Source organism: Rattus norvegicus, chromosome 6 (genome assembly GCF_021556685.1).
Source record: "Rattus norvegicus strain SHRSP/BbbUtx chromosome 6, alternate assembly SHRSP_T2T, whole genome shotgun sequence".
NCBI lineage: Eukaryota > Metazoa > Chordata > Mammalia > Rodentia > Muridae > Rattus > Rattus norvegicus.
Genome location: NC_141539.1, coordinates 16,835,454 through 16,856,981, shown reverse-complemented (window position 1 = coordinate 16,856,981; position 21,528 = coordinate 16,835,454). Strand labels below are relative to the sequence as shown.

At 50.3% G+C, this 21,528-nt stretch overlaps 2 long non-coding RNA genes across 3 annotated transcripts; one reads left to right on the top strand and one right to left on the bottom strand.

Moving 5' to 3' along the window:
- Positions 1 to 487: 487 nt before the first annotated feature.
- LOC148005054 (uncharacterized) lies at positions 488 to 14,170 on the bottom strand. Its single transcript, XR_015622712.1, has 2 exons — positions 14,029 to 14,170; positions 488 to 1,459 (listed from the first exon to the last, which is right to left on the bottom strand). It is a non-coding gene; the product is annotated as an uncharacterized LOC148005054 (long non-coding RNA).
- Positions 14,171 to 14,291: 121 nt separating this feature from the next.
- Positions 14,292 to 21,292, top strand: LOC134479093 (uncharacterized). 2 transcript variants are annotated; one of them, XR_015622701.1, is made up of 3 exons: positions 14,292 to 14,460; positions 14,557 to 14,677; positions 15,826 to 15,941. It is a non-coding gene; the product is annotated as an uncharacterized LOC134479093 (long non-coding RNA). The 2 variants fall into 2 exon arrangements; XR_015622702.1 differs by lacking the exon at positions 15,826 to 15,941 and adding an exon at positions 19,331 to 21,292 and having other exon boundaries at positions 14,298 to 14,460.
- The last annotated feature ends 236 nt before the right edge of the window (positions 21,293 to 21,528 follow it).

Sequence of the window (21,528 nt, the reverse complement as noted above, 5' to 3'; positions counted from 1 at the left end):
TGTACATTAACCAAGGTCATGCAAAAAATTCCCTTGATGGTGAGTGGTAAATTTCAAGAAGCCAAGTTGTGTCCCTCATTCTCCTCTCTACCATCCGCGTAGGCAACTGTTCTGACCTTACAGCGCCTCTCCCTGGTTTCGAACTTTATATAAATGGAATCCTACCCAAATTCTTCGTATAGCCTCCATCTTTGTCTCTTAAAGGTTTGCCTGAGTTGGCGTTCAAACTGGTGGTGAATTCTTTCCTTATTGCTGTGTAAAGAGATGCCATCATCTCTTGGAGGTTATTTAAAACTGCATATTAAAACCGCGATCACCGAAGAGCCAAAATGAGACAGGTTGACATTACCAAGTGTTGGCAAATCCTCGTTATCTGTGTGTGGGTGTGTGCAATGGGGCACTTCGCAGCATCGACTCGAAGTAAACATACACTCCTTTGAACCCGGCAATGTCATCTATACCCAAGAGAAAGACAGCTTATGTCAGCTAAAGGACATGTGCTCTTGGCAGCTTTATTGATAATTCCACACTGTGTGAACAGCATACAAGTTCTCCATTGTGTGACTGCTCCAGTCTCTAAGAGCAGTATCAGCCCTGCAGGAGGCAGAGATTCGGCGTCCTGGTGCACACACCTTGTATGAACTCACTATTATTTCCTTGGTGTCAATTCCCAGAAGCGACCGACTCCTGTCACAGTTCGAATTTCATTACACATTGCTAAGCTGCCCCCAGAATCTCTTTCTCTCCTGCTTTTCACCTGTGCCTGTGCCTGTGGTGGGCGGGCAATGGGGAGGGGGGAGGTCTCAAACCCCAGGGCCACCCTGTTTAAATATGCCCCGCCCCCTCCCTGGAACCCAGACAACCCAGGCTTTCCTAGAAGGGAGCAGAAGGAAGGTATGGTGTTGCTACCCTGGAAACACCATGGCCACAGCTCTCAGGGTCGCTGTGTCAGCAAGGCCTCCTTCCTTCTGCTGCTGACACCAAGCTCATCTGAGTAGCCATGGCCAGAGCATCTGTTTACTGGTGCTGGCAGCCTCTGTCTCTATAGTCCCCACAAGCCGGGCACCGGAAGTGTGGCTGAAGCATTCGAGTGAGCAGCTGCATTGGCCTGGAGAAGCTGATACAGGCCTGACCAAAGGCCATGTTAGCGGGTCAGACAGAGCAGCGGCCAGCACTTCCTCTTCACGGGCTTTGGTTTTCTCGGTTGGTCCCCAGCCTCTTTCAGTTTTCCTTCCTCAGTGCCCAGAGGATGTCCTCGTGTCCCCATGATGTTCAGGCAGGCAGTGGTGGAGTGGGGAATCAAAACAGCCCAGAGTCAAAGGCTTTCATTCTTCTTTGAGATCCAGCAGGGTGATGTAAGGGACTCCAAGAAGTCCTCTGTCCTGACAAGTTTCCCAATCTGACCAGTGGCAGTGCCCATTATACCTCTTCCTTTGTGCTGGATACTGTTCCACCCAAGCTGGCAGGAGGCAGAGAAGCCAGAGGGAGGGAAGTTAGAATCCAAAAAGGGGAAGGGAGGCTTCCTGCCTCCCCAACTTCTCAGCCCAGCTGCCATGGGGTGGGTCAGACCAGCTGCCCTCAGCCCTTCTCACACAACCCCGCCTTCCTCCAGATCAGAGAAAACCCAAGGCTTAATGTCCCCCAAGTTCTTTGCTGTCAAGACTCTGCCATCAACACACACACACACACACACACACACACACACACACACACACACACACACACACAGGACGGCAGGGAACAAACCTAGGCAATGTCTGGGCCTAAGGACAGACTATGTATGAGTTTGGTAGAGGAACTCAGTCACTGACCCAAAGGATAGAGAAAAAAAAATTAGTCTGGAGTCATGGTTCAGAGAGATGGGACAAAGAACTGGCTCCTGGGGCCAGAATCGAAGGCAGAGGGAACAGGCTACCCAGACATGGTCCCTCTTGGTCCACCGGTCCTCCTCCCCTCATCCACTTGGAGATCCTTCAGCCAAGGAACCTGAACTTTACCAGCTTCATTTCCCGATCCCACCCCTTAGCCCTGGATCCTGGAGCCCTAGCAGCACTGCCCCCTTGCCAAGGGTTCTTGCCCAGGGGTAGAAGTCGAGAAGCAGAGGTAGGAAGAGCAGAAAGCTATGACCTTTATTCAGCCTGTCCTGGAGCTAGGAGCTTCCTGCCTAAAAGCAAAGGACCAGGAGATACCCTGGGTCTCATGACGGGACATGGAGGCCAGACAACACAGGGGCTGAGCCCGAACCCAGGGCAATCACAGTGGCCTTGAACTCGGGCCATTCACTTGAGCCTGACCTTCTCAGTTCACCATGTCTGTGGCACTGCACAAAGAATCCACAGTGCCACAGAGTTCCAAAGGCCAAACTAAGCATGTTGCTATTATCACTTATATACCCACAGGTAAGTTACCGCCCAGCCAAAGGGACAGGGCTTCTCAGCTTGGAAAAAGTCCAAAGAGCGATCAGCCATCCCCAGAGGCCTTCCCTCCAGGGCTTGAAGAGGAGTGCACTGGCTTGGAGGGGAATACAGATGACTTGGCACCCAGATGGTACCAAAGTGTAGCTTCTCTTATCTGGAACTAGGGGGAGGCGATGCCTTAGTCACCCACAGGGGTGGGGTGCCCAGGTCAAACCCCACAAACTACCAGAGGAAGTTTAAGCATCTATCCATCCAGTCATTAAGAAAATGGTAGCCTAAATCAAGGAAAATAAACCAAGGGAGAAACGATCCCCTCTAAGTCACCGAACATCAGAAGGGGCTTTCAGGGTGGGCCCAGCCCTGGCCTCTCCATGCTGACCTTGGTTGGGCTAGACATTCCCAGATCAGGCAGCCTGCTCCCTTCCCACGGCCTTTCCTGCCCACCATTCTCCCTCAGGCCACCAGTCACCGAGAGCTGTTTCCAGGGTGACACAGGGAACAGAGGAGGGCTGGGACAGGGGGCCGAAGGCTCTGAAATCCTGAACTAGGGCAGGGCTGGGGCAGCATCTCAATGAAGCTGCTGAGATTCCAGGCCTCCCGCCAGCTGCCTGCAAGACCTGCAAGGGGGACCTTGTTACCTCCCTGCTCCAAAAGCAACTGAGGCTGAGCGGCTTGTGAGGCCTGCAGGACAGAAAGCTGGAGCCACCCTGAATACAGGGCACCTTGTGCTCTGCTGTGGGTCAGCAGCCACTGCAGAGGCAGCTGACTAAATCCAGCCTGGAAGGGACTGGTCATCCTGTGTCTTCCCGCTGCAGTTCTAGCTGCTCAGCCCAGTGTGCCTGAGGGCTGGGGTCCTGCCTGCTTTTGGAGTCATTTGGACCTTAAAAGTGGTCCTGCTCTGGACCTCGCACTGACTCTGCACTGACTCGCAGAGTTTGCGGTGAGCAGCCAGTGTGGGAAGCCATTGAACTGGTTTGCTTTTAGAGAAAAGAGCCCGAGATGCACCTCAGTGCTTGGACAGGCCTCTTATAGCTCCTTGCAGACCCACAGGTTACAAAGTATCAAAGGCCCTGAAAACTAACAAAAACCGCTTTCCTGTGAAAACCGTTCAGGGGTGGGAGGGTGCACTTACGTGCAATGCTAGTCTCATAGGGTGTGCGCATGAGTAATGCTGTTCCTATAGTACAAACAGAACTTTCCTGCCACCATCCCCGTGGTGAATGGCAAAGCACTGACTCAGATTTGGGGTTCTCTCCACATGAGTCCCCAAAACACACTAACTCAGAAGCTTGAGAAAATCACCAGAAACTGGAGCCTGGTGTCAGCTCTGCACACACTCTCCTGTCTATTCTGTAGTTCTCCCTCAAGCCAGTCTCCTACCCTGCCATGGGCCTGCCCCTTCTGCTTCCCATAGAGGTACCCCATGTACCCCAATCCTCTAGGTCTTCTTTCTTTCCAGTTCTAAATCCTACAGTCATTGGCGATCAAGACCAGCAACACAGTTTCCCTAACATGAAGAAGTGGGTCAATTCTCCCAGGCCTGGGTAAGAGCTGTTAGGGGCTAAAAGAACATCATGCCCTCTGCCTTTCAGGGGTTAGTGACTCAGGCTCCCCATTAAAGACCCTCACAGCCCAGGAGAATTTCAGTCCCTCCTTCAGTGTCCATCTTGGTTTGAATACATTCCTTTCAGCACACTGTGTGCTGAAGTTTTTTCTTTTTTCTTTTTTTTTTTTTTTCTTTTTTTGGAGCTGGGGACCGAACCCAGGGCCTTGCGCTTCCTAGGTAAGCGCTCTACCACTGAGCTAAATCCCCAGCCCCCCATCTTGGTTTGAAAAGCTCTAATTTGAGGTCACTATATCCCTGCAGCCCCTAGAGTTGGTGACACCTGAGTCCCGTGGCATAGGCGGATGCAAAGCCCTTCTGAGTTCTCAGAACCTGTGCAAAGACGTGCAGGAAAATCCCACTGCATACATTCGCCTTTCTCTGACTAAATCTAACTAAGATGAAACCTGAGCCTTCTCAAGAACCATCCTGTGTCCTTGGGCACTTCTCAGAAAAACTAAAACTCACCTACATCGCTGAGCACCCCCTCCTGACTCTTTAGCCACAAAAATCCATGTCTTCCCATGAGATAGATGGGAAGACTTCTGTTTCCCAGGGAACCCAATAAGCAAGAACGGCCACCCTACCTCCACAGCAGGCTCTCTCCCCACTGCCACCTGACATTCTTCTCACTTCCTAAGAGTCCAGAGAGAAGGAAGCCAGACCAGCAATCAGAACCAGGGTGGGTGAGGGAGGACCCGGGGGACCCAAGAACATTATGGGAGTGAACAAGGCCAATCTCACAGGTGGAATTTGGCACTGCAGGAAAAGTGATGGGAGCTGGGCAAGGATCACGTGATGCAGTGGAGGGCCCAGCAGGCCCACATCCCAGGACCCAGAAGGGCTGACATCGCAGCTTGGCAGAGTAGTCATGCACATGCCCCGTGGCTTCCATTTCACCCTCCCTAGTGATTCTACACAGCCGCCATTCTCTCCAGTTTCCAGATGATTCAGCCAAGGCACAGAAATGCTGGATAGCTCGCAGAGAGTGGCACAGTTCATACCTGGTATAGTCAGGGTCCAAACTCAGGCACTCTGGCTCTAGGCTTGCTACCACAACACACTTTAGTACACAGCGGCCATCAAGGCCTGCCATCGGATGCTCAGATTGCCGTGCAAAACTCTGTAGCTCGATACATCCTTGTCACCTCATGAATCTACATTGGGAAGGTCACGATGAGAAGGTGTGATGGTCTGTACATGCTTAGCCCAGAGAATGGCACTATTAGAAGCTGTGGCCCCGTTGGAGGAAGTGTGTCGCTGTGGGGATGGGCTTTAAGACCCTCGTCCTAGCTGCCTGGAAGCCAGACTTCTCTTATTTGCTTTTGGAACAAGATGTAGAACTCTCAGCTCCTCCAGCACCATATCTGCCTGGATGCCGCCATGTTCCCACCTTGATGATCATGGACTGAACCTCTGAACCTGTAAGCCAGCCCCAATTAAATGTTATCCTTTATAAGAGTTGCCTTGGTCACGATGTCTGCTCACAGCAGTAAAGCCCTAACTAAGAAGGGTTAGTTTCTGCTCCACAAGATGGTGACTGTGGGACACTCATCTCTAGGTGGGAGGGTCCATTTGCAAGATGGCTTACATGGTTAGCAAGTGAAGACTGCTATCAACCGGGAACACAGCCAGACCTGAGAGCGGGAGGCCTCTTCCTCTGCACACGGGCCTCTGTGCCTCCACCAGCTGTGGCTAATCACTTGGACTTCCTCTCAGCTCGGCTTCTTTGTGCCAAGGGCGAGAAATCCTACAAGGCTGGAAGTGGAAGTTAACAGTTTCTGAAGGCCTAGGTCTGCACACAGTACCTCTTTCCCCAAGTGTACTGGTCAACACAGCCATAAAGCCCGGACTCTGCAGAGAGGATTTGAGACCCATCTTTAGATAAAAGGAATACCAAAATATTTCCCTGCCCACTCACCTCCGAACGCCCTCCCCAAACAGTGAAGATCCTCAAGGCATCTTGTCCTGTGGTACCTCTTCTCAGGCGAAGACAAGCACAGACCTCCTTCTTAGACACCATCTCCGTGTCTAGAGTTCTGAACCCTGAAACTTCTTTGAACTTCCTTGAAACACTGTCAAAGCACTTCCAATTCCAGCCACCATAAGCAGAGAATAGCACAAGGCCTCCCGCTTTCTACATAGAATTTTTATTTTGGTGGAGTTTTACATGTATGGGGAGCAATCCCAAGGATGGTGAGTTCCCATAGTCTCTCCCCTCAGTGTCACCTCAAAATGGCGGGTCTCACTTGTCACATCCCAGAAGCCAATATGGATGCATCCTGATCAGATGCGTGATGTTACAAGCAGTGTTACTAAACTGTAAGTCCCCTGCATTCAGTCACCTTGGCTCCTTCACCTAACATTCTTCTCTACACGGAGTCATCATGTCTCCTGAACTGTGATGGCTTCTCAGACATCCCTTGTCTAATCTTTTTCTCATGGTTAGATGGGACTTCCAGGTTTGTAAAGGAAGATCACAGAGGCAAAATGCCCTCTCATTGTGTCACACGGGGCGTACATCTCGGTCAGTTAGCTCTGACAACTAGCTGAGGGAGAACATGCCTCTCTGCTAGGATAAAGGTCTCCCTTCATCTTTGAAATCTGTGCTGACTGGAAGTCACCTCAATTACCTGCAATTCTTCTGCACCAGGAGTTCCTATCTTTTCTCTAGTTTATTCAGTCTGTCCTTCCTCCGTGCAAGCACGGAGGCTCAGGTATTCGTTCTGTGCTCTGGGTAACGGTCTAGTGCCGCTGCATTTATCTGGTTGTGCACATGCGTCCAGTGTTAGCCAGGCAAGCTTTCATATGACTCCTCTGTTTCTTCGGCACACTCCCACTGTCTGTGTGTTTGTAACTCCACAGCATTCTGGCAATAGAAGATGATCCAGGCTGCATTTTTGAATCACTAACCTCTCCAGGAAGCCCTGGTTCCCTTCATCGAGGATGAAAATTAGGAGTTTCATGCCTCTACTGACTGGGCTAGTCCAGTGTCCCAAGACTGAAACCAAGAACCAAATCTGGACATTAGTGTGTCCACCGCTACTGCTAATCCTACTAGACTCAGCTGACAGAGCTTGTGAGTGTAGTGGGCCTACTAACTGCTCAGACACACACGAATGCATCACTGTTTCCGTAGCTGTCCACCCGTGTGGATATCAAAGAGGCCCTGGTCTCGAGTGCTTCCACAGTTCTAGGTCATTGACCTAGGGATCAGGATAGCCTGAAGTCTTTACCTGCCAGCAGCCTCCCGCTTCCACAGTGAGAGACCCCGCACCTGCCATTCACCATCCATTTGCCTAATTATTCAGTCCCTATACTCCTGCACTCGGGACTAGCTAATCCTTGCTCCAAAGGAAAGTTTTATCAACTGGAGATAGCACATGGGCATGGTTTCTTTTGTTACCGGCCTTAACACATTTCTCTCATTTTCAAGGTCGCTTAGGTCAGAATTGCCCCCTTCTCCCAACATTCACTTAAATGAGGCTGCCTCAAAATTATATATATATACATATATATACATATATATACACACGCACATATACATACACATATATACATTTATATGTTCTTCAGTTAGTTCTGTTCATTTCTGCAAACAATGATAGCATCATCTAACCATCTAAGTGATTCTTGAAATTTGCATAAAGTCTCACTCCTTGTGCTACAAAATACCGTTCGGTTGTTTTTTTAAACACACTTCATTTTTGTATGTACTGTGTGTAGGGAGGAGGGTGTGTGCCTGTGTGGAGGGGGTAGAAGTTGGTTCCCTTCTACCACTATGTTGCTCCTGGGGATTAAACTTGGGTCATTGTGCTTCGTGACAAACATTTTGAGCCGCTGAACCATCGACACTGTAGGCTTTCATGCACGTTAGCAAGCATGAACAAGTGTCACGTATCTACCATAGCAATGCAACACAAAATAATTACCCTGGCCACAGAAAAACCCCTAACCTTCCCCTTTCCTCCCCTATGTTTAAACCTTATTTCAGCGCGCCTCTTTCCGAATAGTCCTGTGTGATTCTTAAAGCAGCCACAACTATTGGGAAAAGCAAAGAGGTCCGGTCTAGAGAAGAGGAAACTGATGCTCTGAGGTGCGTCAGGCTTGCCTCGGGCCTCTCAGCCAGTACATCCTAGACCAAGCTAAGACACCTGAGTCCTCTCATTCTGTTTCTGACACCGATTCTCTGAGAGGCTGTGAACTGATCACTTCCGTTCCTACAAGATGTTCCTACGAGATGAGGTGCTTCGTGAGGCCGTGTCCACGTCTAGCTGGTCATGGCTAGCATGGTGTTGACTTACCCGCAGGGAGGTTTGAAGGGGCTCACCAGTAGAGAAGATGACTGGGGAAGTTGGGCTCAAGCAAACTTCAGGACCTGCAGAAGCAGGTCCAAGCCTGGTCATTGATGGGCTGCCCAGGAATCAGGGTAGACGCACTCAGGTAACTTCTAACCCTACCCCATGTGTGATGAGCACACAGAACCTTTATAGCCCCTTCTGAACCGCAGTCCCAAACCCCATGGGACTTTGACGTTGTTGTTGTTGTTGTTGTTGCAACTTTTCAAAAGTAGAATGAAGAAAAAGCACACAAAAAACTTGGTCACACCACCTATTACTCTCCACCCCTGCTCTAATTCCCAGCAGGAGTTTCCTGTCTTCGGTCCTATACAGAACCACACCACTGTTTCACACCGGCCACACAGCATGGCTTATGGAGGAAGGCCCAGGGTGGAGGGTTGCCAGGGCCCCTGAGTCAAGCTCACCGAGGCTAGGCAGGATGAGGGGCCGCTCACACTCAGAGATATTCTAACTAGAGCCAGTCTCCTCTGGATTTGTCAGTGAGAAGAGTAGTGAGAAGCAGAGAATAGCTACCAGCCTCCTCTGTTGCCCTCATGTACCCAATACCTCTCCACTCAGCACTCAGGCTGGGGTTCTCAGGTCCTACTGTGACTGCAAATGTCCTGTCTTCTGCCTCCCACCTTCTCCTACTCTGTCCAGGTCAATGCGAGCCTTCTGGAGGCCACACTTTGCTGTCTATTTCCTGCCTCCTGATCCAAATACCCACAACCCTGTGTTAGCTGGTGATTCATAAGCTCACAGCACCACACTAAACATTTGTCCTCAGTTACCTGGATACAAAGAAGCCCTTGGTTTCCCTGCACAGAGGAGGATCCTACTTTTCTATGGAACACAGACTGCCAGTCCATGTCTAGGGGCCTTTCCCCCGCGTGTCACCTATGGTCTATTCGTTCAAGGATTACCGGGTCAGAACATCCCCAGCAGAGGGAACAAAGGCAGGAAAACTAAAGGGCAGAGACTTCCTATAGCCCAGGTTCTCTCACCAGCCTTTTCCTGCTGCTATCCAGGGGAGAGCCAGGCAGTTCTCAAGAATCACCAAATGTCCCAGAAGACCCGCATGGCAGCTCTGATGGGAACCTGCCTGTGAGCCTGTTAGGTTCATTGCCCTGGAAATAGCACCAGACCTCACTTCAAGATTTCACTGAAATGCCACCAATCCAGAAAAGCCACCTTCCTCACCTACATCCCAACAGCCCTTTGCATCTTTCCTGCGTGTGCTACCCCATCTAACAGCCGGGCTCCCATGTTTGTTTTTCCCATGGCCTCCCCAACTAGAACAACACGGCGCTCTTCACACCATTTGTGATTTTTTTTTCTCTGCCTGTTGCACACCTTTAAATCCCAGCACTCAGGAGGCACAGGCAGGTGGAACCCTGAGTTTAAGGCCAGCCTGGTCTACAGAGCAAGTTCCAGGACAGCCAGGGCTCCAGAAAAATCTTGCCAGGGAGCAGATGGGGGTGGGATGGGGGTGGGGTGGATTTTGGGTCCTAAAATTTCCAGAAGTAACCAACTCATGACTAGTCCAGTAGTCTTTGGACATGGTCTCCCACTGAGTTCTAAACAATGTCCAAATTCAACAGTGGCTAGAACAGACCCAAACATCAGGCCCTTTCCTTGGCCACCCCAACTGAGTCCCCTCAAGGCTAGGAATTGGCCACAACACACGGATCCTCCAAGGGCTCTCCACTAGCCCCTGTACTCAGACGGTGCTATAAAAACCTCTGCATATGTGTGTGTGTGTGTGTGTGTGTGTGTGTGTGTGTGCGCGCGCGCGCGCGCGCGCGCGTGCGCGGACCTCAAATGCTTCCCTCTAACTTGGAGCTTTCCTCACTAGAGGAGGCCCAAAATTTCACCCAAGGCCATTCACAAAAAATCTGGGCCCCCGGAATGATTAGCTTCCCTCCTCCCGTCCCTCCCTCTCATCCTGGGAATTGAACTCACAGACTTATGAATGCTACCATTTTGTATCCCCTAACTCTCCCCAGGGCTTTTCCGATTTCTTTCCATCTAGGAGAGACCAAGGGCCGAGGGACACCTGAAGCTGCGGACTAGCGCAGCCAAAATTCAAGATGGTGGGGCTCCGAGAATGGACCCCCCCCTCCAGATCAGGGAGGTTGATCCTGGCGTGAGGAAGGTTCAGGGACAGACACAGTAAGCCTCAGAATGGACAGCTATACATATGGGCACCTAGGAAAACACAGATGAGGGAACGAACTGGAGAGACACATAGATGGAGGAAAAAAGAAGAAAAGACATAGATGGAGAAAGAAAGAAAATCAGCAAACAGTGTGTCTGCGCTCGGCCAGACAAGGACAAGCAGAGGTCGTCAGCAGAAGACACGGAGGCCCCGGGTAGCAGAAGACGCTGAATTGCCCTCTGTTCTTCGAGCCTCACTGAGGGGCTTTCTTCGCGGCCGTGGGAAAGTGGTGGGCGAGTGCGCGCCCCGACTGCCCTGTGGACCGTAATTAGCTGGATTCGGTTGGGAGCTGCACGGCCCTGCAGGCCTGGCCCCAGGAACAAAAGGCCCCTTTGCCCGAGCAAACATGGGTCATGAGGTCACCGGGCAGGGTCCCCTAGGAACGGGGCAAGGGATCGCCCGCCTGCAGAATAAGGTCTCTGTGCACCTGGAGGGGAGCATGCTGGGTGGGGACCCCTTAGGAGGCTTCAGCCCAGCGTGGGGTTCAGACTTGGGGACCGGGGATAGAAGAGATGAGGAAGAAAAGAGACACACAAATATTGTGAACAGGGGACAGGGACCCAAGCCACCTTAGTAATAGCTATCACGCTGTCTGTGGTTTGGATAACAATTTACACCGGGTGCCCAACACCTCCCCACCCCACCCCACCCCCACCCCGCACAAATCTCACTAAGGATTTCGAAAGGCTGTTGTGATGCCAGATACCTGTAATCCCAGTGCTCCAGAATGGGAAGCAAGAGGATCGGGCATTCCAGATCAGCCTAGGGTACTGCTGCTGCTAGTGAGACCCCCGTCCCAGGGTGATCCTGTTATAGCCTGGATTTTACAGATGATGATCAAGGTAAAGAGGTCTTACTGAAGGAAGGAGTGTCTTACACGTCCACTGACACACACAGTAGGCATCCAGCAAGTGTGCGTTGGGTGGGTTGCAAGGTTGGCAGTATCTGGAAAACACGTCTGCCCTCCCTGGCCTCCTCTAGCCTGTGAAGTTTGGGCAGTGTCCTTCCAAGGGCAGAAATGGGTATGGCTTGCACCATCTAGGGCAATGCAGGGACACCAGCGTCAGGAGATGGGGCATGGGAAATGGGACTAGTTTTGTTTCCATTCTGTCTCTCGAAGCTCGGTCTGCAGTCATGGAAGAGGCCCTCTAAAGCATGGACGGTAGGGGTCAGAAGAGGAAGAACACAGCCTTTCCTACCACCAGGTCTAGGGGACACTGCAGGGAGAAGCAAAGTTTGTGGACTCTGTCCCCTAGCTGGCCGAGAATCTCTCCTCGCAGAAGATGGCATCAGGCACCAGCACACACCTGTCCGTGGTGGCAGAGGTGACAGGTGTGGTAGAGACGGACAGGTGGATATGATGTAGGCAGGGTGGTACTGAGGGTTGTGGGGACTGAAGGCTGTGTTGTATGTGCCATGGGTCAAACTGTTCAGACATGAGCTTTCTCAGAGAAAGAAGAACTCGGGCTTTTCAGATGAAAAGTCCAAGCAGAAGTCCCCACACCATCCTTGGTGGGGACCACATTAACATAGGTGAAGTTCAGTTCTGCCTCCTTCTGTATTCTGAGCGTGTCCAGGGCCCTCCCCCTAAATATCTGTCACCCTTGTCAGTAAGTGAGAGCAGGGTGTTGAAATGTGTGACGTTGGATGCCAAGCCATGGCCAGGATTCCTATGTCCTGCTCCAGGCTGCCCCAGTGCAGAGGACACTGTTAGGGTGTCTGTGGTCGGGGCCAAGGTGGACAGTAGATATCACATCATGCAACAGATCTCACGCAAGAGATTTACTGAGGGGTGGGGAGCGAAAGGCCACCTCAGAGTGGGGGTGAGACAGGCAGACAGACAGCTTGGACAGACTTACTGAGACAGACAGAGAGACAGAAAGAGACAGAGTGAGAGAGCTGGCTGGATGGTGGGAGCCTTTTAAAGGTACACGTGCCACACTTGGCATGGCTCTGAGGCACTGAAGGCAGGCCGGGACTAACATTGTACCTGCTCTGGGATATGCAGGCCAGACAGTGCTCAGGCAGACGGTTTCCAGGCCAGTAGGACCTCGATAACTAGGCTGACAGCCAGGGGACAGAGATTCTGACACCCAGCTCAGCTGAGGAAGCTCAGTGAGGTCATGGAGGTCTGTCTGTCTCTCAGGAGAGCGTGGAAGGCTTGGTAAGCTTATCCACTGCTCACACCCTTCCTCACATGCTGTCCTCCTCTCCTCCTTGGTCCCTCCATACTATCTCCTTTTCAAGATTTATTTATTCATTTATTATATATAAGTACACTGTAGCTGTCTTCAGATACACCAGGAGAGGGCATCAGATCTCTTTACAGATGGTTGTGAGCCACCATGTGGTTGCTGGGAATTGAGCTCAGGACCTCTGGAAGAGCAGTCGGGTGCTCTTAACCACTGAGCCATCTCTCCAGCCCGCTATCTCCTTTTCAAACCTGAACTTCTCTCCTGGGAGCTCTTTCCCCTAGCCCAGTGGTTCTCAGCCTTCCTAACGCTGTGACCCTTTAATACAGTTCCTCAGGTTGTGCTGACCCCCCAACCGTAAAATTATCCTCGCTGCTGCTTCATAACTGTAACTTTGCTACTGTGATGAATTATAATATTCTGATATCTGCGAAAGGGTCGTTTGTCCCTCAGAGGGTTCCAGCCCACAGGTCTGAGGACCACTGCTCTACCTAGGGAGAGGGACAGGCCTGGGTGGCAAGGAGCTTCCAGCCTCCGTACCTGGCTGGAGGAGGGAGGGATGTTGGCCTTGGGCTAGTAAAGGCTAAGAGGTGGCAGGTGATCCAGATATCAGAGCCTTCTCTCTTCTAGAAGCCTGAGTCCAATGAGAGGACTTAGTTCCAGATCCCTCCCCTCAGACAGGAAGAAGTTCCCTCCCACCCCACCACCATTGTATTCCCCCTTCTCTACCCTCTCACCAATACAGAGGGGAGGGTGATTGGAACACTGAGTCTGAACTCTGTAAAGGAGACTATGACAGTGAGGCAGAAAGAGCTTGGACCACTGCACGCAGCAGCTGGCATGGCCTCTGGGACAGACTCTCCTCCTGAGGTTCCCACACTCTTCACTTCTCTGTAGCCCTTGACACTTTCGGAGATGGCTAGATCTCTAGTCATGGTGATGGTTGTTTCCTGTCCCAACCCTAACCCACAAAGGTGGGAACAGGAGTTCTCCCGAGAATGTCCATAGAGAAATGTGGTACGTCTTAGCTGCCTCTGTCCTGATCAAATTTCTAAGCTCTATTCCCAGCCAGGCCTGGAACAGGGACACGTCAGTGGGAGTCATCCCCCCTCCTCCTCTCCTCCGCTCCCCCTCTATTTTGCAAACAGCCATCAGGTAACTCAAGTTCCCACTCTGGAAGTCCCAGGCTGCAGCCCAGCCCTTTTCTCCCCTGGGAGGAAAAACTATATTCCAAGACTCACGAACCATGAACACTTACCAAACCTCTAGCTTAAAGGAGCACCACCAGAATGACTCCCCTTCCCCCACCATCACCACCTCCAACTCCTACTTCATCTTCTTGGTCACAGGTTTGTCCTGAGTCCTGGCTTAGATATCTTAAGGGACGGTGTGGATGCACCAGGACAGGCCTGAGAGCAAGGAGGGGCAGGGCAAAGCAATTGTGACTCATCTGTTACTGTGACGCCGCCATTGGACCTGGAGAGATGACAGTGTGTGTTCAAAGCACAATAGGCAGCAAACTTAGGCAGATCCAAGTGACCAGAGCGTCCTGCTGATGGGACGAGGAGGACACCAGATTGCACGGCAGGTCCCCTAACTGAACTCAGCAAGCCCTTCAGGTCTTCCTCCACCAGACTCCTCGAGGGACAGTGTTCAAGACCCCAGCAGGGCTGTGGATGCCGTTCAGTTGGTAGACTCCCCTAGCATGCACGGAGCCCTGGGTCTTTGGTTCTTGCTATGATTTAAACGGGATCTAATGGTCCATGCCTACCATTCTCACACTCAGGAAGCAGAGGCAGGAGACTCAGAAGCTCAAGAACATCTCCAGCTACACAGCAAGTTCAAGACCACTACGTGAAACCCTGCCTCAGACCTAGCAGTGGGCTGGAGAAATGGCTCAGGAGTTAGTGAGTACACTCTTCTTATGGAGAACCAGAGTATCCTTTCCAGTGCCCGTGTAGTGGGACTTATAACGGCCTGTAACCGTGGCTCGGGGGGATCTGACCCCCTCTTCTGTTCTCTGAGGACACTATATTCACAGGCACATACTGCCCCCCAACACACACACACACACACACAGTCTCTCACACACATACGCACATATACAATCACATACAGTCACACACACATACATAATCATACACACACTCACACACACACACAGTCTCTCACATATGCACATATACAGTCACATACAGTCACACACACACACAGAGTCTCTCACACACATACACACATATACAGTCACATAGTCACACACACATACATAATCATACACACACTCACACATGCACACACACATGCGCACACACACAGAGTCTCTCACACACACATATACAGTCACATACAGTCACACACACATACAAAATCATACAGTCACATACACACACACAGAATCTCTCACACACATACACACATATATAGTCACATATAGTCACATACATAATCATACACTCACACACACATACACACACACACAGAGTCTCTCACATACATCTGCACATATACAGTCACATATAGTCACACACACATACATAATCATACACACACTCACACACACATACACACATATATAGTCACATATAGTCACATACATCCATACATACATAATCATACACACACACACACACACACACACACAGAGTCTCTCACACACATCCGCACATATACAGTCACACACATACATAATCATACACACACTCACACATACACACACACATGCACACACACAAGTCTCTCACACACATACACACATATACAGTCACATATAGTCACATACATACATATATACATAATTATACACAGAGAGAGAGAGAGAGAGAGAGAGAGAGAGAGAGAGAGAGAGAGAGAGAGAACGAACAAAACAGATGGTCTTAGGGATCTGGCCCTGGCGGGCTACGCCCAGGCTGACTCTGCTAAAGATCGTGTTTTGTATCCCCGTTGTTTTAGAATATCAGGAATTGAAACCAAGTTCAGCAAGGCAAGTTCTCTATCACTGATTTATATCCCCATAACCCCTACTTTTTAATATACAAACTTTTTTATTTTGCGACAGGATCTCAAGTTACCCAGGCTGGTTTTGAACTTATTCTATAATCCAGACGGGCCTTGAATTTGCAGTCCTCCTGCCTTAGGTTTGTGAGTAGCTACGATTTCAGCTGCCTGCCACCAGGCCTGTCTTGTGTCATTTCTTTTTTTTTTTTTTTTTTTTTTTTTTTTTTTTTTTTTTTTTTGGTTCTTTTTTTCGGAGCTGGGGACCGAACCCAGGGCCTTGTGCTTCCTAGGTAAGCGCTCTACCACTGAGCTAAATCCCCAGCCCCTTGTGTTCATTTCTTATCCATCTTCTGACCACCTACACCCCATGCCTTTGGAATTGCAGTAAATTCGGAGTCCTGAGCCCCTCCACCCTACTCAGTGAAACCCAGAACATGCATTTTCAGTACAGTCCAACAGGACTGTGGAAACTCTCTCCTTCCCATGCTAAGCCCTCTTGCCAGGATCCGCCTCTCTCGCAGCAAAAAAGCCTGGGGGGGGGACCCTCCCTGTTAGAACCCCTACTGTCCCAGTTTTCCTCCCGTGGGTGAGGACCCTGCCCCTATAAATGGCCTTGTCAGAGAAGATTTTAGAAGGTAAAGACAAGCCAGCTTAGAGCAGAGTTGTGATGGGGGCACTGGGTGAGGACAGAGGCTGAACTTCCCAGACAAAGAACAAGGCTTAATCATATTGCCCAAGGGCTACGATCCAGCTCTGCCCAGAGCCTTGAAGAGACTGAGAAATAAGCCATTTGTTCCTCTTTGGCGTGGGAAGAGCTCTGGTTAGAGAGGCAGCCTGGTCTGCATGTAAGGCTCAGCTCAGGCCTCCCCGGCTGTGTGACCTTGAACACTGACTTCATCTTCTGTGGTGCTCGGTTCCCCCCTGAGACAGAAAGCATTCATCACACAGCCCTTATAAAGAGTAGACACAGTGACATAAGGACCGCTCTGGGCTGCTGCTTGTTGAATGTGTGAGTGGGTAAGTAAAAGAGAATAGAGGGGGCTGGGGAGATGGCTCACCAGTTAAGAGTGTGTGCTGCTCTTACAGAGGACCCCAGTTTGGTTCCCAGCACCCACATAGTTCACTATCATTCCAGGAGAGATCCATGTCTTCTTCTGACCTCCAAGGGCACAGGCATACATGTGGTTCACATACATGCAGGCACTCACTCCCATACATAAAATAAAATTTGAAAAAGTGGATGGATGGAGGGATGGATGGAAGGATGGATAGATGGATGAACGGATGGATGGATATATAGATGGATGGATGGATGGACGGACGGATGGATATATAGATGGATAAATGGATAGATGGATGGATGGATGATACTGGGATGGATGCATGGACAGATGGGACAGACAGATGGATGGATGAATGAATGGGTGGATGGATGGATGGATGGATAGACAGATGGACAGATGATGGATGGACAGATACATGGATGGACAAATGGATGGATGGATGAATGGATGGATGGATGATAATGGGATGGATGCATGGACAGATGGACAGACAGATGGATGGATGGATGGATGCATGGATGGATGCATGGATGGATGGATAGACGAATGGACAGATGATGGATGGACAGATACATGGATGGACAAATGGACGGATGGATGGATGGATGGATAGACAGGTGGATGGATAGACAGATGGATAAATAGATGAATGGATGAATGGTCCATTCCTTCTTCCAGTTCTCCCAAAGTCCCTCTCTCAGCCATCATGCTGATGTCAAGGCTTTCTTATGTGGCACCAGGACTCCTTCGTGCAGGGTACACATATATCAGGACACAGCAGCAAACTGCTGGCTCAGCTCAGGACACCTCTCTGGCCAGTATCTCGGCACAGCCCTGTGTGTAGACCTGTTTGGAAAAATCAGGTGTGTGGGTGGGACACAGATTTGGGTCCAGGAAGACAAGGAGGAGAGAGTTAGCAGGTGGCCATAGCTAAACAAGAGAAAGCAGTCCTATGCGGAGTATCCGGAGAAGATTCGTGAAGAGGTGACTTCTCGGTCTTTAAGAATGGGTGTGGGGTTGGGGATTTAGCTCAGCGGAAGAGCGCTTGCCTAGCGAGCGCAAGGCCCTGGGTTCGGTCCCCAGCTCCGAAAAAAAGAAAAAAGAAGAAGAAGAAGAAGAAGGAGAAGGAGAAGGAGAAGGAGAAGGAGAAGGAGAAGGAGAAGGAGAAGGAGAAGGAGAAGGAGAAGGAGAAGGAGAAGGAGAAGGAGAAGGAGAAGGAGAAGGAGAAGGAGAAGAAGAAGAAGAAGAAGAAGAAGAAGAAGAAGAAGAAGAAGAAGAAGAAGAAGAAGAAGAAGAAGAAGAAGAAGAATGGGAGCACCCAAGCTGGAAGAAGAGTGGTCCAAGGAGAGAGAACAACCTAAGCAAAGGCAGGTAGGGTGAAAGGGGTAAATATGTCTGGTAGGAGCCCAGGTAGAGAAAGGGATTTGAAGTATCGTGGCTTAGGGAGGCTATGGTACAAATGGGGAATGAGAAAGCAAGAACTGATAGATGCAGATTCAAGCAGAGTTCGGGGCCATGGTCAGGGTCTGGTCTCTCTGACTCCCTGCAAGTCTCAGACCACAGCCACTTTCGGATCCCCTTTTCTCCCTTCCCAGCAGGCATTGGCGAGCCCTAGACTGAGTGGAAGGGGTTATCTGCTGGCTCTTCAGAAATTCAGAGCATTGGGGTGGTCTGTGCTCTTAGTAGCCATCAGTATTTGTAAAGCTGCATAGACCATCACTGACTAGAAAGGAAGAGATGGAGAGGCCCAGGCCCTGTATGCTGCAGTCTGGGCTCTGCTGGTGTGCGTGTGAGGGTGAGGTGCTCAGACACATGCAACTTCTCCTCTGGTCACAGATTCCCTTACTTCCTGCAGCCTGCAATCAGCAGGTCTCTCCCCTCCTCTGCACTTTCCCCAGCTAACCCAAGCCACACAGAACACTGCCAACCAGCCAGCCAGCCAGCCAGCCGGCTGGCCAGCGGGCGGGTCTTATTTCCCTGGAATGTTGGCATCAAACTCAAGATCGGAAATGAACTCATTATCTGATTATTTTTATTTATGAAAATATAACTGCTCAGGGAGAGGCCTTTCTTGAATAGTTCTCTGAGTGGATGAGTAATCTCTCCCCTTCACAGACACTCATTAAAAGCTTCAAATGCTCAGAGCCCTTTTCATGCACACACATCTATACTCCTATACACATGGACAAGTTACAGAGAGAGAGAGAGAGAGAGAGAGAGAGAGAGAGAGAGAGAGAGAGAGAAGCTTCATGTTGCGGCAAGAAGCTGTTTTCAGGTGTACAGACATCACACGGAGATGTGGTCTGGCATACAATAGTCTCTTTGAGGTCAAGGACTTTGTGTCGTTTATCCACTGTGGAAACCCCAGTGGTACCTAATAGGCAATTAGTAAATACTTGCAGAATGAATGAACAGATAGCTAAGTAATAGGTGTTTGTATTCACAGAGACATTACTCAGACACACGCTTACAAGCATGCACACCCGCTTCTCTCTCTTCCAGGAACAAAAGCGGAGAACCCCTCACTCCACAGCCTGAAGTCTTCATACCATGAACACAGCTGAAAGCAAGCCATCTAGAATCTTCCAGTAAAGATGTCCACTGTCAGTTGCTCAGAGGTCAAAGCAGTGCTTCCCCTGAGCCACTAAGGCTCCCTACAAGCTCAAAGCCATCTGAGAGCCTCCAAACCTAAGACCAGACGTGTCAGTCTTGCCAAGGAAGCCTAAGGGGGTTAGTGAGGGCAAACGATTTTCCAGGAATGTTCTGTGAGAGCTTCCCACTCTCGCCCATGCTTGGCTGGATCACAGGTCAGTCTTGGCATGAGTCTTAGGCAATACCAGTCCCCCAGGCTCAAGCCTACTCCCCACCCCTCACAGTTATGACCCAGGATATCCACGGCCTATGGCCATCTTTCTGGGAGCAGCCAGGCTGGAGGCGAGGCATGGGAGACAAGCCTACAGAGGGGCTTTCTGGAGGCTCATCTGAGAGCAGAGCCTTGTAGCAATCCCCAGGTGCTCCCCTCTAAAGCTGGCTGAAAGGTCTCTGGATGAGAAGAAGGCTGACTTGAGGTGGCATTCCTGTTGGTCACATGACTTCAAACATGTCAATGGCCCTGGAGCTCCAGCTAGCTTCAGTATCTGGGACAGTTTCATCTTCCTGTCTGGGGTTCCTCCCCTTCCTAGACCCCACTGCTCTCTGACATTCACTGAGGAAAAGAAGGCACAGATCAGTCAGGCCTGGTGGCTTTAACCCAGCCCTAGGGAGGCTGACAAAGTCAGAGCTCTAAATTCAAGGCCAGCCTGATCTACAGAGCGAGTTCCTGGACAGGGCTACACAGAGACAGAAAGACCCTGAAAAAAAATAATAAAAGTAAAATAGAATCCACCTCTCCTCCTGGCATATTTCAAGCCTTGTCTCATGGCCCCTTAGAGAGATGGGGGCACTGCGGGCCTCGTCCTCCAGGTCTTCACATCCATTAGTGCGAAACTGCTACCTGATCTACCAAGAAGCTACACCTAGAGGACACTAAAGACAATGCCAACTTGTTTGGCTAACACCACTCGGTCCCAAAGCTGAGCTAGAGAGACGTATTCTGCTCAACGTGTTCTGTACCCGAAAGAAACGTGTATGTCCACAAGTAGGTGTGCACACGAATGTTTCAATCATGGAGGTTCAAATTGGAGCATCCCAAATGCCTGTGCGCAGTGGGTGGTTAAACCGACTTCGATGTGCTCATGCACTGGAACACTCCACAGTGACTAAAACAACAAAAAGCATCAGGCAGGGAGACTCTCGAAGGCATTATGTTGAAGAAAATCAACCAGACACAAAGCCACCATCTGATACCATCAGTATGAAGATCAACAACCTATGATGGTAAAAGTCAGACCCAGGGGTGGTCTTCTCTGGAGAAGAGCACGAGGTGGTCTTGAAGTATTTAATGCGTTGGTCTGTGCTTATATGGGTATAGACACGAGAACGGCAACCTAGCCAGATGTTCTAAGTTCAATAAACTCAATTGCATATAAATTATCAAGAGGAATGGACCCAGTCACATAGGCTCTAACCCAAACAGAACAGAGTTCTGGGTTAAGGGGAAGAAGAAATGAAAGGAGCAGACAGTGGGAGAGCTAAGGCCCAGGGCTGGTGGGCAGCACAGTGCAGGACTGGTTGTGCTACTTACAGCCTAGGAAGGCTGAGTGGCTTCACCAGGGAGGAGCTGCCAGGCGTACAAGCAAGGACCTGGCCAAGCACCTTCAGTGGGTCTCCTGCACAGGGCTGGCATCTTGTGAGCCGAGGTGGCACCTACCTTCCAAGCACACTGTCTGCCCACCTCCTTTTTTCCTTCCTAACAGCTGTGGGGCAAAGGAAAGACTGAGCCCCATGTCTGTCTTTTGTTCCAAGTAACAGTCAAACCCAATTTGCCCAAATGTGCTTGAATAAAAAGATATAGAGGAGGGTTTGAAATTATGGATCAATTGATAGAGTACTTGCTTGGGATGTGTGAAGACATGGGTTTGATCCCCAGCACCACAGAAACCAGGCACAGGGCACATGCTGTAGTTAGAGCACTCATGGAGTAGGGACAGCAAAATAAAAAGTTCAGGGTTGGGGCTGCAAAAGTAGACCAGCAGCTAAGAGCCTGTGTTGCTTTGCAGAGGACCTGAGTTCGATTCCCAGCACCCACAGAGTGGTTAACA